Source organism: Mytilus galloprovincialis, chromosome 2 (assembly GCF_965363235.1).
Source record: "Mytilus galloprovincialis chromosome 2, xbMytGall1.hap1.1, whole genome shotgun sequence".
Classification (NCBI taxonomy): domain Eukaryota; kingdom Metazoa; phylum Mollusca; class Bivalvia; order Mytilida; family Mytilidae; genus Mytilus; species Mytilus galloprovincialis.
Window position 1 is genome coordinate 20,136,971 of NC_134839.1, and position 15,999 is coordinate 20,152,969.

Sequence of the window (15,999 nt, forward strand, 5' to 3'; positions counted from 1 at the left end):
AAAAGGGAGGTTCAACCTCCGGAATCCCCCTCCCCTAGATCCGCCACTGACCAGAGACTTAATGTATACAAACCTGACGTAAAATTATGTACTATTGAATAATAAATAATATCACATTACTTCCAAAAATCAATAACTGTTACAGTACATTTCACATGTTTCAATAATCCAAAAACGATGTTTATGTAAGAAGTTCCCGCGCAAATGTCATGTGTTACCGAAACGGGAAACACACAAAAGAATTGTAGGTGCATGTTGTCATTCGCATTCCGATTAATTTACACAGTTCAATAAAATATATATGTTAACATTATCTATATTGGTTTTGAATCTAGTTAATAGATCAGAAAAATGATTTGTTTCTCGCAGACAACACAAAATAATATACATATTAACTCGACACTTAATCTAAACATCCCTACAACAAAATGGGACGACCAAACAGATTTCCCAATTTTGATAAAGGTGAAATATGTAGAATAAGAATTGTGCACTCCGGAATAAGATCATAAATAAAGCCCTATACAAAGTGTAAACCAAAAAAAAAATAATGTATGAAATCATTGTTTATTACATCTGCTTGCATAATAATATTGAAGTTGAAACTAACAACGATCACGTGTATCCTGTCAACCCCTGAAAAACATAATATTGTCTTCTTGACTACTTCCGGAAACCGTGGTCTGGTAAAATGATATATTGTTATAGTGTATGTTAAAAAATATTAATGCCAACATTCACCTACATTTGTACTTCATCATATGAGCAACAGACCAAGAATATAAAATAGAAAAAAAATATCCCTTATACTCATATCTTAGGTAACAAAATAGTGCTGTTAAAACAGTAAGAAGCATAGAATAATGAAGCATTTATAAGCAATACACGTTTAAACCCAAAAGCAATCATGGCATTAGTAATAGTTGATGCACTTAATTGGATTTTTTAGGGTTTCCATTGCCACCTTTGAGTCTCATGTAGACAGAATGCACGTCTGGCGTACTATATTATATGCCGGAATTTCTGACGAAGTTTAAGATTTTGTTTTTAATTGTATCTTAAAATAATAACTATACGTTATTTTTTCTCTGTCATTAATAGACTGACATAATATATATTGACCTCACCTAACCAGAAAGCCATTTTTATACAATTCCCAGTCTGTGTGCTCGCTTTCGAGATATAAGCCATGGTTGAAACTTTTGCGTGAAATAATTCTCTCTGGATATTTTCATTTTCCATTGTAAACTTTATTATTCCATTGGTCGAAATTTGAAAAGGAGGAAGACTGGGTTTTTAAAACAAACAAATTTTAAGATCAAATTTATTCGTTCATTGTGTGTTAATTTGCGTTTGTTTTTATTGATTTAAGCCGTTCATTTTTTCTATGTTATGATGTTGTGTGGTGTTTCTATTGTTTCAGAAAAAGGGAGAAGGTTTGGTATCATTAAAACGTTTAATACCGCTTCAAATGTTTGCACCTGTCCTATGTCAGGAATCTTATGTACAGTAGTTGTCGTTTGTTTATGTAGTACATACGTGTTTCTCGTTTCTCATTTTTATATAGATTAGACCGTTTGTTTTCCCGTTTGAATGGTTTTACATTAATATATATTAGGGCTCTTTATAGCTTGCTGTTCGGTGTGAGCCAAGGCTCTGTGTTGAAGGCAGTACCTTGAACTATAATAGTTTACTTTTATAAATTGTTATTTGGATGGAGAGTTGTCTCATTGGCACTCATACCACATCTTCCTATATTTAAAAACATCTTGTCCTTATTCCTTGTTATTTGATGTCTCAATTTCTGTTTATATATTTATGTGATGTTTTCCGTTGACTATGTGGGTGTTTGTGACATGCTCATCAATAGTTCTTCATAAATTATAATGCTAACTAAATCCTACTTTGTAAAGGATCACTCTGATTCGAACAAACAATTCTCTGAAACTGATATTATCAAGATGCTTGATTTCTTGATTGACAACATATTTGTTACGTTCGGAGGACGTGTTTTTTAACAGACTGTCCGCATTCCAATGGGAACAAACTGTGCCCCTCTACTTGCCGACTTGTTTCTTTATTATTATGAGGCTGACTTCATGCAGGAACTTCTTAGGAAGAAAGATAAGAAGTTAACACTATCCTTTAACTCTACTTTTGGCTATATAGATGATGTTCTTTCACTAAATAATTCAAAATTTGGTGACTATGTGGAACGCATCTATCCAATCGAGCTAGAGATAAAGGATACTACAGATACAGTTAAGTCGGCCTCATATCTTGACTTACATCTAGAAATTGACAATGAGGGTCGGTTGAAAACAAAACTTTACGACAAAAGAGATGATTTCAGCTTTCCAATTGTGAACTTTCCATTTCTAAGTAGCAACATTCCAGCAGCACCTGCATACGGGGTATACATCTCCCAATTGATACGATATTCCCGTGCTTGCATTTCCTATCATGATTTTCTTTATAGAGGGTTGCTGCTCACAAGGAAGCTATTAAACCAAGAGTTCCAAATGGTGAAGTTGACATCATCCCTTCGTAAATTTTACGGACGCCATCACGAGTTGGTTGACAGTTATGGAATAACCGTATCACAAATGATATCGGATATGTTCCTTACGTCGTAACTACAATCCCCTTCCCTTTCCTGAATGTGACCTACCGAATTAGACTATTTACCGGATTTGTTATCACATAAGCAACACGACGGGTGCCGCATGTGGAGCAGGATCTACTTACCCTTCCGGAGCACCTGAGATCACCCCTAGTTTTTTGGTGGGGTTCGTGTTGTTTATTCTTTAGTTTTCTATGTTGTGTCGTCTGTGCTGTTGTTTGTTTGTCTTTTTCATTTTTAGCCATGGCGTTGTCAGTTATTTTCGATTTATGAGTTTGACTGTCCTTCTGGTATCTTTCGTCCCTCTTTTGCAAATTCTAAAAACGGTAATTTAAGGTGAATAAAACTTACGCACGAGTAATTGCAGTTGAAAGACCAACTCAAAATACATGATGTATAAATTGGAAGAATACACTCAGACACTGTGTATTACAAAGAAGAAGGCTTTTATGAAAAATTACATACCGATTAAAAGATTTATATATTTTTTATAATTAAAATTTTTCATCCTTTTGTTTTTAGTTCAACTTTCTTCGAAGGATAAAACTAAAATTGACCGCTAGCATAAAGTGTTTGTAGGTTAGATAATTTTATATTTAAACGTGAGGATAACTAAGTTTATTTAGTGAAATATACTCTTTTTTCAAAACAGCATTCTTAAAATATCGAATTCAAAGTCTCTAAAGCAAATTCGTTTTCTAAATTGTTTTCACAAATTTCTTTTTCTTCTTCTGTAAATTTACATTCATAGTTGTACAGTGGATAATGATATGGTAACATATCGTTATCATTTCCTGCAATGAAAATAAAAGATACAATAGTATATAAAAACGCATTAAATATTCAATATGGTAATTTTAAAAAAGGATTCTGAATCTACAGAGAGCGCAAGAATCTCATGCGAAGAATACAATAATTAAGTTTTTATATTATAAACAATCTGTACAATGTGAGATTTTTTTAAGGTATGATGAGTAAAATTGAAAATGGAAATGGGGAATGTTCCACAGAGACAACAATCCGACCATAGAGCAGACAACAGCAGTTGATTTTTTTTTTATGTTAAATGAATCTTTCTGTATATAAAAATCGTATGTGTAATACTGATATGATATCAAAAAGTAAAATCATAAAAATACTAACTCCGAGGAAAATTCAAAACGGGAAGTCCCTAATCAAATGGCAAAATCATGGCTTGGTACATGCATTTTTAAATGTAGAAAAATGCGAATTGAACCTGGCGCTAAAACTCTCAGTTGTATGACAGTCGCATCAAATTCTATTATATTTACAGCGATGTGTGAACAAAACAGACATAACAGGTAAAATCGTCAAAATAGGGGTACACAAGTCACCCCCGTCTCACAATCTCAATCGAAACAAAAACAAGCAAATATAGTGTTTATATTAAATGAATGTCAAATTAAGGCAGTAAGGTTTTATAAAATCATCAATGATACCAGGCTTAAACACCAGACGCGTTTTTCAGCCAATCAAACCAATAAGAATGCCTCACAAAATAAAAATAAAAAAACATTTCCAAATCAACTGTACCAAAGTACTTGTACCTGTTGGTGAGGAAGTTAAAGTGCTTAAACGGGATTCGGTTTCTTTTAGAAGGTAAATGATAAACGTGTTTACAGACAGTTGGAAACCTAACGATTCTTTTTGTTCACAAAAAATGCATGCAAAAGACTCTAGAAATTACCAAAAATGTCAATCAGTAAAACATACAACAGAAATCCAAAAATTTCGTCTACCTTGACAAAATATACGAACCAGCAATGGTAAGCAACATCAAACACGCATTGGTCCAGTTATCCTGACTTTTGACATTTACAACATGTGATGGGGCTTTAATCTGTTTAACATGCAAAGCAATGCTGCCTTAACTCAGCTTATCAACGATTGGTTCTTAAATAACCTGCATTATGCAGCAGTGATATGTTTATTAAGCAAAACAGACTTTCTCTACCCTAGAGCAGAGCTCGTGTTTCCTTCCGGAACACGACAAATCATAGCCAGTGAGGCAAATGTTTATTAGCGACAAAATGACTTTATTGTAAGCAATAAAATACACCGAACGTCCGTCATATATGATACCGGACACACCGGCAAATTTCACTTACATCAATTTCACGTGAATTTAGAATCATGTGTAACTCATGTGAGTTTCACGTGAAAATCACATGAATTTTTGTTCGTGTTAATTCACGTGAATTTTAAAAATAACGTTATTCAAAAAACATCTTAATTTTCAAATGCAGATAAAATCATTAAAAAATACCAATTAATACAGAGACGCCAGATACCAAAGATGCATTCGAATTTCAAAAGTCGAAGAGATACTGACAACATCATAGCAAACAACGAAGCACGACGAAAGACAAACAAGTCCACAAAACGCTTCATAGAAAAATTAAAATAGCCCAAAATAAAAACTCAAGTGTATCGAAAGGGTAGAAAAATGTAGAAAAATAAATACTACAGGTTGCAAACTAAGACAACACTTTCCCAGGCAATTGAAGTAAGATACGGGGTTGAAATGTTCAAAAAAGCTAAATCATACTACAATGTATATGTTAAAAAAAGAGGGGCGAAAGATACCAGTGGGACAGTCAAACTCATTAATCGAAAACAAACTGACAACGCCATGGCTAAAATTGTGAAAGTAAGGTAAGTAAATTCAGGAAATGAAATAAAACGTAAACATAAGTTGGAAAAGATTGACTCATCAGATCAACATGAAACTAACAAACATAGAAAAACTACAAAGAATTAGAAATGGACAAACATACGATATTAATCATTGCGATTATCAAGAAAATCTGCATAGAAATATATCTATCAGATGTCAAAAAAATATAAGTATCGAAAAGGATGTAGAACCTTAAGTGTTCATAGCTGTATAGAAAAATATATTAATCTATATTATATTAATCAAAACCAAAAACAATTTTAGTAGCGACCTACTACTGTTGCACTAACAGGTAACTGCAAAGTAAATATTCAAAGATCTTATCAAAATGTTTAATTGATAACCTTTAAGAATGAGTAACTTCAAATGCTTATCCCGGTAACATTAATCGTATCTGAATTAACAAACTCTGACAACAACGTCACCATAAAATTGAAAATGAGATGTATCGTTTGTAACATGTGCCACCAACTTCCAATTTTTTATATTTTATTCTTGTTTGCTCTTTTTGTAATAGTCTGTTGTGACATTGTATACCTCAAATAACGTTATCGATGTATAACTTGGATGAAATAAGATATTCCGTTACTAAATTAACTGAAAACCACTGCTAAATTCTTTCATTGGTATAAATATTTGTACCAAATTCTTTCATTGGTACAAAACAGGAAAATATTAAACAGAATTCACCATATGTTATCCAAAAAGTTATATAACAAAAATACTGAGGAAAATTCTAAACGGAAAGTCCCTAAGCAAATGACAAAATTAATAGCGAAAACACAACAAACGAATGAATTTCAACTGTCATATTCCTTACTTGGTAAAGGCATTTTCTAAAGTAGATTATGGTGGATTACCCTAGTGTTACAGAATAAGATTAAATGAAACCCTTTTTGTTGCGAAAATCGTTCATGTTCTAAACCTTCGTTTATTCTGAACACATTTGACGAACTAAAGCCAGAATGAAAGAATTTTGAGTCTGGCACTATTCAACTGTCATTCTTAGTTGTGATATCACATTTTTACATTAGCGTTTACACATTTGACAAAAAGTACATAGCTGCCTACATTGAATCATCAAGACTACCGGGGATAAAAACGTTTTTTGTTTATTCGTAAGCATAGTCCCTTTAAAAGATAAATAAAGTAAATAATAACTTCTGTTGACAAATATATGAAATGTTATAGAATTATTATTTGATCACTCCGAAGCAGGCATGCAGTTCATTATTTTTTTTTATCATTTTGTAAAATATCAAAACTTTTGCGTCTTTTCCTTTTATTTCTATACGTGTTGAAATTAAATGCCATCTTCTATATATCAAATCATACCAGGCCTCAATGCCCCACAAAGAACTAATTATATAGTAAAACGTACCTTAAAACATAGCATACTGATATTCTGCAAGGTCCACCACACATTTGGGTCTTTTCTCCAGCACATGCCACGTTGCAATCCCTTTCTGGTGTTTTTGGCAATGTTATCGTGTCCATATTGTTCCCACTGAAGCATTCATCAGAATTCTAAATAACAATAAAATCAAATTCGTTTGATTTGTTATGATAATTTCTTTTTAACCAATCATCAATATATCAATCGAACAAACATTTTGTTAAAGTAATGAATGTTTTGGCTGTCACCGAAAAAGCAAGGACTTAGGAAAAGATCTTCAATTCCTATCAACCACCCTTAAATAATTTTATTTCGTGTAAAAAACTTATTCTGATGAAATATTAAGAGGATTTACTTTTTGCGTAATGCGAACAACCAAAAACTAAAGCGCACGTGGAATAACCTTTTCTTTGTTTGACCATTTTGGATATTCACCTCCTCAGCAGGCCATTATTGTATATTGATTAAACGGCAATTTTGCAGGAACCCGAGTAATTTCTTCGATTCGTTCAAGTTATAGACACAACCAAGTTCGACACAACGAGGTTCGACTGAACTATATTAATCTAATGTTATAAATATTTTATGCTTAGAAATAATGAGAACTAACCTCCATTCCAAATATCGGCAACCTTGGCATAAACTGTTACATTTCTCTGAGCTTAAATCAGCTTATCACCCAGTATGAGTCCTTGATTTGGGCAATAATCTGTATAACATCCAGCATATCCTATAGATTAATAATAGACACGTTATACGATACTTATAGTTCCATAAACGTGTCAGTAATTCAGAATTTTGTCTAGATTGCGATTTCTACGAAACTAATAAACTAATTCTTGTCTTAATCGGTTGAACATTGCTGCCCGGGTGGTTTTAGTATTCCACGCCGATTAATAGCACTACTCCTAAATGCTTATGTTATAGAATTTTTAAAACTGATATTAAATTAGAAAGCTATTTTTCCAAATTGTCAATATATAATCAATTTATATTGTGTAAATTTAGATGTGGAAGTCGCAGATTACCTATCGAGACGGGAAGGTGGAATAACATATCAAGAAATGATAGGTTGTGCCATCTTTGCGAATCAAGAGAAGAAGTTTTGAATATCATTATGTTATGTCATGTAATGCTCTAAATCAAGAAATATCAACAATTGATGAGCTCTAATAATTATATTGTTCTTGAAAAACTTTGTAGATTTATAAAAATTATAAATGTGAGGGTCACTCCTCCTGGTTAGTTTGTAATTTAATGTTTATGTTTGTATTGTTCACATGTGCTTCAATATTTAATGTAATTGTTTATATATTCTCTGTAACTATGTAATTTGTAGTTTATGAGAAATAAAATTCATTCATAAACACAGTGATTGTGAGTTCGTCAACCACTAGTGGCAATGTGCATTTTTTTTTAATTGAACATGAATTCCATTTTTCTAAACGAAGGTCTCTTTGGACACTCCGGCTCGATCTGCCAATAAATGTAACGGAGGATGTGCCTATGAACAACATTTGTTATTGCGCTTGCGTATTACCTAATTGAGGAACATAACTCAAGAATGATAAAAAGTATTGTCACCAAAATTCGAAATCAAACTGATTTCTGTGGTAATTAGTAGAGTGTATAAGATCCATACCATTACGTTGAGGCAAACTTAAGTTAGAGAAGAGAAACAGCAATTTTCCACTTGGACTGGAGAATGGAAATTAATTTTGGGACATACGTACACACCAACAGAACACATAACTACTGCAATGGACACACAAACCTACCGCTTTATTATAGGATTGGATGCTGAAATAACATAAACGGTACCAATCTTACAAAACCAGAATTACATTTAAACACTAGATACCCTTACATAAATAGGAGCTGACACCAAAATATTTAAACATCCTAAACCGAATAAAAGAATTTGAAGAGTTGATTTCACTAAAAGGACCTGAAATATATGAACAGTAGGACAATGAATCTTAGTTTGGCGTGAGGTAGATATATTTCTTTTTTCCCAAAAGATTTCAAATAGTTATATCAGCAATAATAACATTCAAACAATTTCCGTATTTTCATGCAAGTAACAAATAAAAAGTGGCTAAAAGTATCGTGATTCCTTCTATCACCAAACGATATCGACCCGGTGGTAGTTAAAACATCAACGGTACCATTTTTACTGCATTAGATGCGCATTTACACCAAAAAAAAACACTAGACACTACTTTAGAGTTAATATTACGGTTACCGAGCTGACAAATACACCACATCTCCATTTTTTAAATGCATGCATATGGAAATTTGGCACAACATAAATTAATAAGATAAAAATTTCAACAGCACGTTGTAAAGAATAAATAATACTTAAATAATATTTTAGACACGATATCAATGTTATGTATCGAGTACTTCTGTTCTCCGTAGTTATCAAACAAGATGCCGTAGTTGATGTAAAATAGAAAGACAAACTTCATGGAATGTGAATGCATATGTCAAAACTACATCATACCCTCATCAGTTATCATGATTATGGCAATGACGATAAGTGAGTGATTCTTTAAAAGAAAAATTAACAGACGTATTTTTTTTAATTTCTCTCAAAAACAATATAAAGAAGGATTTTCTAAGATCTTAGAACATGACTTCTTAAACTGTATGTAATACAATTATGTAAAGAAAATGAGGGATGGCGGGCAAAATATTTCATTGCGGTTATTAATAAAACCAAAGAATTTTGAATTTCTGTGAATAAGTCAGAAACAACACCCTTATTTAATTTGTTTGAGTTTGTTAGAACAAAATGTTAACTTGCGCGTTTGTCAATGAGACAACAACACAAAAACTATATTCAATTGAGGTCGCGGTACGAGCGGCATGAAAATGTAAATAATAGTTGTTTTCATGATGCTACTACGTCCTCATTACGCTTCTACAACGATCCCGCTACGATTATACCACATCCTCATCATACTTTTTCTGCGACATCACTACAATTATGCCGATCTTACTACGCTTTTCACGTTCTCACTACGACCATACCATGATTTATCCGATTGCAACACGATCTTATCACGCTTCTACTAAGATTATAGCACGCTCTCATCACAATCATATTTCTATCATACCACGTTCAAACCGCTCTCAGCAATAATTTCAGCATCGTGTTTTATAAAAATACTGTCCCATTCCATCTTTTTTTCATTTAATACGAAGATTCATCGTAAATAATACAGTTATTCCCCCAAAATCTACCAGGCTGTAAGGTGCTTTGGTATGGGTAGCAGAAGAGGCAGAGTGGACTCTGAAACGAATCCTGATCCAGTAGAAATTTCGGAACGACCAATTAAACCTAAATCTCAACCTATTACTGGTCCATCAAGATGAAATAACGATTCTTTAGTGAAAGGGAGTGGGGACGACAAAGATATATCAATCATGGTTGAGCCGTTATATACAAAGGACATTTATTTATACCCTAAATCTTGAGAGTTTTATCCATTATGTCTGTTTGTTTTGTTCACTTATCGTTGTCAATATAATAGAAGATGATGCAATTGTCATACAAGTGAGAGGTTAAGCGCTATAAAACCAGATTCAATCAACCATTTTATACGTAAGAAAATGCATGTACCAAGTCAGGAATATGACAGCTGTTATTCATTCGTTTCATGTGTTTGAGCTTTTGATTTTGTCATTTTATTAGGGTCTTTCCGTTTTGAATTTTTCTCACAGGTCAGTATTTCTGTAATTTTAATTTTTACATACAGATAAACAAAACCTGGGTAGCGTTTTAAATGTTTTATGTCATAATAAAAACGAGCATGACTAGAACTCGAAATTGTGGTAGTATGAACGTAGTCATGTCATATGAAGAGCGTGATTAGGACGGCATTAGCGTGCTAGAATCGTAATATGGTCTTTAACAGCTTGATATAAACGTCGTATAGTCGAAATAGAAGCGTGGTTGATTCGCGTTGAGAACGTGATGGTCGTATTGAGGTAGCAGTAGCAATGTTGTAAAATCGTAGCGCAGTCTCTCCCACTAAAATTGCGCTTTCGCTATGACCGTACAGCGACCTTTGCGATCTTACCACGACCTTACTGCACTCTCATTACGCTTCTACTACGACCTTATTTCGCCACGACCGCACCACGATTGTTTTGAATATGTTCAAAGTTGGCCATGCTCATCTCGATAATGAGGAACTCACCACGACCGTAAAACTACATTACTGCGATCTACAAGATCGCACTACAATCATTAAATTTGCAATTTTTTTATATCGTTATCAACATCTTTCTAGTGACAACTAATCATGTGAAAAATGAAGTTTTTATAGCTGAAAGGTATTGACAATGACAAAAATGACTGAAAATTATGAATAGCCCTACGAATTACTTTTTTTTTCTAATGACACTTCTATTTTGCCATGGCTCAATCTCAGAGTTGCATTCGTGTACAAGTTACATTGTTTGTATGTCTTATCATAACTTGATAAGCAACAGTATTCGTTCAATGAACATAAACTGGCACTAGCAACAAAAGGTACTCTTCTGTCATTGTCCGTTTCAAACTGTATTCTGATTTTGTTTGATGTGTATCCATAACATACAGAATTTTACAAGGAATAGTGAATAAGCTATTAGGTTTATCAAAGGCATGTCGTCAGCTCTTAATTGTCAATGAAGATATATTTATGATTTAGTTCAATAAATATTTGATATCTTTACAACCATAGTTCTCTTGATGCATTTGAATGAATAGCATGCATTGGTTGACTTATTATAAGTGATCAAGAGATTGAAACGCAGTATTGATTATTCATTTTGGTTTTCTTTTTACAAACGTTTATGATTTTCAAAGGGGATTGGCTGTAAAAAGAAAATATGTTGCGAAAATATCGGAATTTGAACTCTTTCATAAAACATTACACAATCAACAAGCATAACAGCTTTTAATTTTCAGAAAAAAAAAGAGAAAAACAGCATTGAAGCAATCTTGGAGTTTTGACGACGATAATCATCACATTTTTTGTCATGCATTACATAATTGTATAGTACAATCATATGTTTGAATTCAAACTTTGGTTTCAACATGCCTCTTATTTGGAAAAATATTTAATTTAATATGTTTAACAGTCCATTCAAAATATAAATCAATATATTGTTGAAAAGATTTAAAATATTGGCTGTTGTAATTCAACAAAATATTAAAATTTAGTTTTCTTTGTACATGTTTGAAATATTAAAAATATGGGATAAGTATACTCTTTAGCAGAAAAAAAAGCCACAAACAAGTCGAAACTGAAATAATGAAAATTTGGTCATTCGATGCACATACACATACCATTGTATTAAGAAAAAGATGAAACATGGTATATAGATTTCGCAATCAACAATCAATCAACCTTTATAGAATTACGAGATTAGAACACCAGTAAAAAGACAAATGTATTACCATAAATACACAATAATAAATGTACCTGCTTACATCTCGCAAACTAATGCATTGCGTTATGAACATATTGAGGTTGAAATTACATTTTAATCATCGTTTAAAAGAACAATCATATTGCAAACTAGACATAATGCTTACTGAGAGTAATTTAAACAGTGATCTCATCACAAAATAATGAATGTGATGGATTAAACATTCACAATGCTGAAAGATCAAATGATCAGTGAAAGAATCTTTTGTAAAATTATTCTGTATTAATATAGCTGACCTTTCACCTTCAGTAACTGCCATTTGATTTATTGATTGGTGTTAAATGACGCTTTCAACACTGTCAGTGGCTGTTCGGTTATTGTTGGAGGAACTCCAGTAAGAACCACCGACCATTGCCTGGAAAACTGTCCATTTCGGATTGGATTTGAACGCACCTGCCACGTGTTGGATTTGAACTCGCAATCCCAGTGTTGTATTGACACGGATACAGTAGATTAACTACTTATAAAAAAAGAAGATGTAGTATGATTGCGAATTAGAAAACTCTTCACATAAGACCAAATGACACAGAAATTAACAACTAGAGGTCACTGTAAGGGCTTCAAAAATGAGCAGAGCAAATATCGCATAGTCAGCAGTAAAAGGCCCCGAAATGACAAATGTAAAACTATTCAAACGAAAAAATTAAAACAAATGTATGAACAAACAAATTAACGAAAAACAAATATGTAACGCAGTAACAAACGACAGCAACTGAAAACAGGGTCATGCAATGCACAGGCACGTGCATGTAGAAACTGGCAAGGATAAACATCTTAGCGGGATTACAAACCTCTCCGTAATCTGGGACAGTGGTGTAACAGTCAATCATAAGAAGGAACTATAAAAATTTGGTGGTGTACATATAACCCCGTTCCCTTTCCACGAATGTGACCTACCGAATTAGAATATTTACCATGTTTGTAATAACCTGAGCAACACAACGGATGCCATATGTTGAGCAGTATCTGCTCAACCTTCCAGATCACCTGAGATCATCTCAAGTTGTTGATGGGATTCGTGTTGCTTATTTTATTTGCTTGTGTACTATTGTTAGTCTTTTTTTTTAGCCATGGCGTTAACAGTTTGTTTTCGAACTATAAGTTTGAATGTCCGGACTCTTATGAAAAAAGGCTTCACTCATAGATACAATTAGAAATACACCTACCAAAAGCACGGGATACTTGTACATTCAAACAACAAAAAGTCAAAAGTACAGATCTGAGAGTACTGGCAGTTACTGACAGCTAATTTAAAGCCAATACAACTTAAACATATCATATATCTAAGACTAAATTTTCAATCATAACGCATGCACATCCTATGGAGTTATTGTAAAGACGTAAAAAAACGACAGAAAAAAAAAACATGACCTTGTGCAATGCCAATATACAGGTATCGACGGATTGTAGATCCGTGAATGTTCATATGTATTTTACATTAAAATTGAGTTTGCTATTCATTTAAGTGTTGAATTGGTAACCTTTTAGAATACTTTTATTCATGTAAGTTGTAATTAACACTGCCATTAAAGCGGGAGGTTTGGCATGCCACAATACCAGGTTCAACCCACCATTTTTTTCATAAAATGCCCTGTACCAAGTCAGGAAAATGGCCATTGTTACATTATAGTTCGTTTCTGTGTGTGTTACATATCGGTGTTGTGTCTCTGTAGTGTCGTAGTTCTCTTATATTTGATACGTTTCCCTCAGTTTTAGTTTGTAACCCGGATTTTTTTTCTCTATCGATTTATGAATTTTGAACAGCGGTATACTACTGTTGCCTTTTTTTATTTACATGATTGATAAGTTTATCCGAATCGTTTCTAAAGTTCCGGGCACGGTACAAAACATCTTCTTAAAAAAATAGAATGTGACATTTCGTTTGAAATACGTTTTCTACGGGTACAATTGAATGTCACAACAGACCCTCATTGTCAATTTCTAGATGTCAGTCAAGATATGAGTCACACTTAACTATCTTTTGTATCCTTTATCTCAAGTTCGATGAATGGATGCGTTAAAACATAGTTTTGAATTTTTAAGTGAGAGAACATCATTTATATAGCGGACAATAGCTGAAAGTAAAGTTAAAGGATACAGTTAACTTATTTTCTTTCTTCCCAAAGAGGTTTTGAGGAGCAATTTACAAGACTCAGTTATATATCGTGGTTTGTAAGGACACTTATTATTTAATTAGTTTAATTACCCAATACAATGATTGAAGATCCAGTTCGTCGTTTTTGTTTGAAATTCCAAAGAAACATAGAACAGAGCTATGACTATTTAGGATTTTCTTTTGGAAAAGTGTCGTTGGGTTATATTTTGAGATTTCAAGTGAATTTTTAATACCTAATTTATTTATCAAACAATTTATGTAATGTGATTTACACACAAAAACTATGTTGTTTGGGGTAGTATATGCGAGAACAATAAAACATATGTCTTCGAGGTAGGAGAAGTGTTTTGCAAAATTTGGGTCTTTAAAGATTGATGAAGCATGGTATTCATAGAACCAATCAGTTCCTCAATTCCGATTTGTATCAACGACCTCAAAGTCTAAATATATTCGGAAAGAGTATATATATACGTCTTCATTCTCTTCCGATACCTGTGTAACGAGGGCGAAACTGCTTAATATTTGGTACACTGTAAGTTGATGATTGCTCCTTCTGATGTATAAGAAAACGCACAGTATTAAATAATCACATATAACTTGATTCCAAATATTAGGAATATAATGAAGAACTTGTGGCACCAAGATAAGAGAAGTTGTTCAGTCATTTGAAGAAGTTATTGAAGATTCACCTGAATCATTATGAGTTTGAATGATCACCGACAGCCATTTCAAAGACCAAGACATGTTCTAATATGAATTGAATGAAACTTATTAATTTTGAAACTCCAGATACAACTATCGGATGTCGACATTGTCATATGAAGCAGGTGTCAAATCTGACAATTTCAACAACAGCCATACTTAAGACGACAAGAAATAACACAACATACCATCTTTATTCAATTCAATTACGCATTTTCGAAAATTGCAAAACCAGTTGTTGCTGTTTGAAGATCCTGATCTTTTGGATAATTTCATGTTGGAGTTTAGCTGGATCTTCAAAAACTATTGGCATTGAACCAACTTATATATAACTTACTTGTGAAAGAAAATAAGGAAAAAGAAAAACATATAATGAATATTTTGCTTTCTGTCTTTTTATTGACATGAAGACTCTTCTTTTGTCCTGGTCTTTATGTTGCCAGGATGGATTTAAAAAGTTATAGGTGTGATCTTTAACCACAACCAGAATGTTTCTAACATAGATGAAACGTAAAAAAGCTTTGTATCTTTTCATCAACTTTTTTTTGGAAGGTTTTCATATTTGCTGATAATCAGAAATAATTTTTGTGAATATTTAAATTATGACTTCATATCCAGATGTTTGCCACATATAACAAGTGGACTTATATTGCACCTAAAATGTGTACTTTCTGTATCAGAGCAGAATCAATAGAATGTTCAAACATTTATTATTTTCAAATAATCATTTTGATAAGTGGTTATTCATTTTTCTTTCAACAAAATAGGTTTAGATAAAGGACAAAATTATAAAAACATGCTAAATGATCCAAAGATATTTCTATATTTTAATAATTTGTTTCATAAGTTTTCCAATATTTACCAAATTTGTGAAGTTTTTTTCTCAATTTTTAATTACTTGGTCTTTTGTAACTGTTGCATTGTAAAAAATCCTCATGAAACTCAATAGGGAATTATTTGTATGGTACTAGTATGCA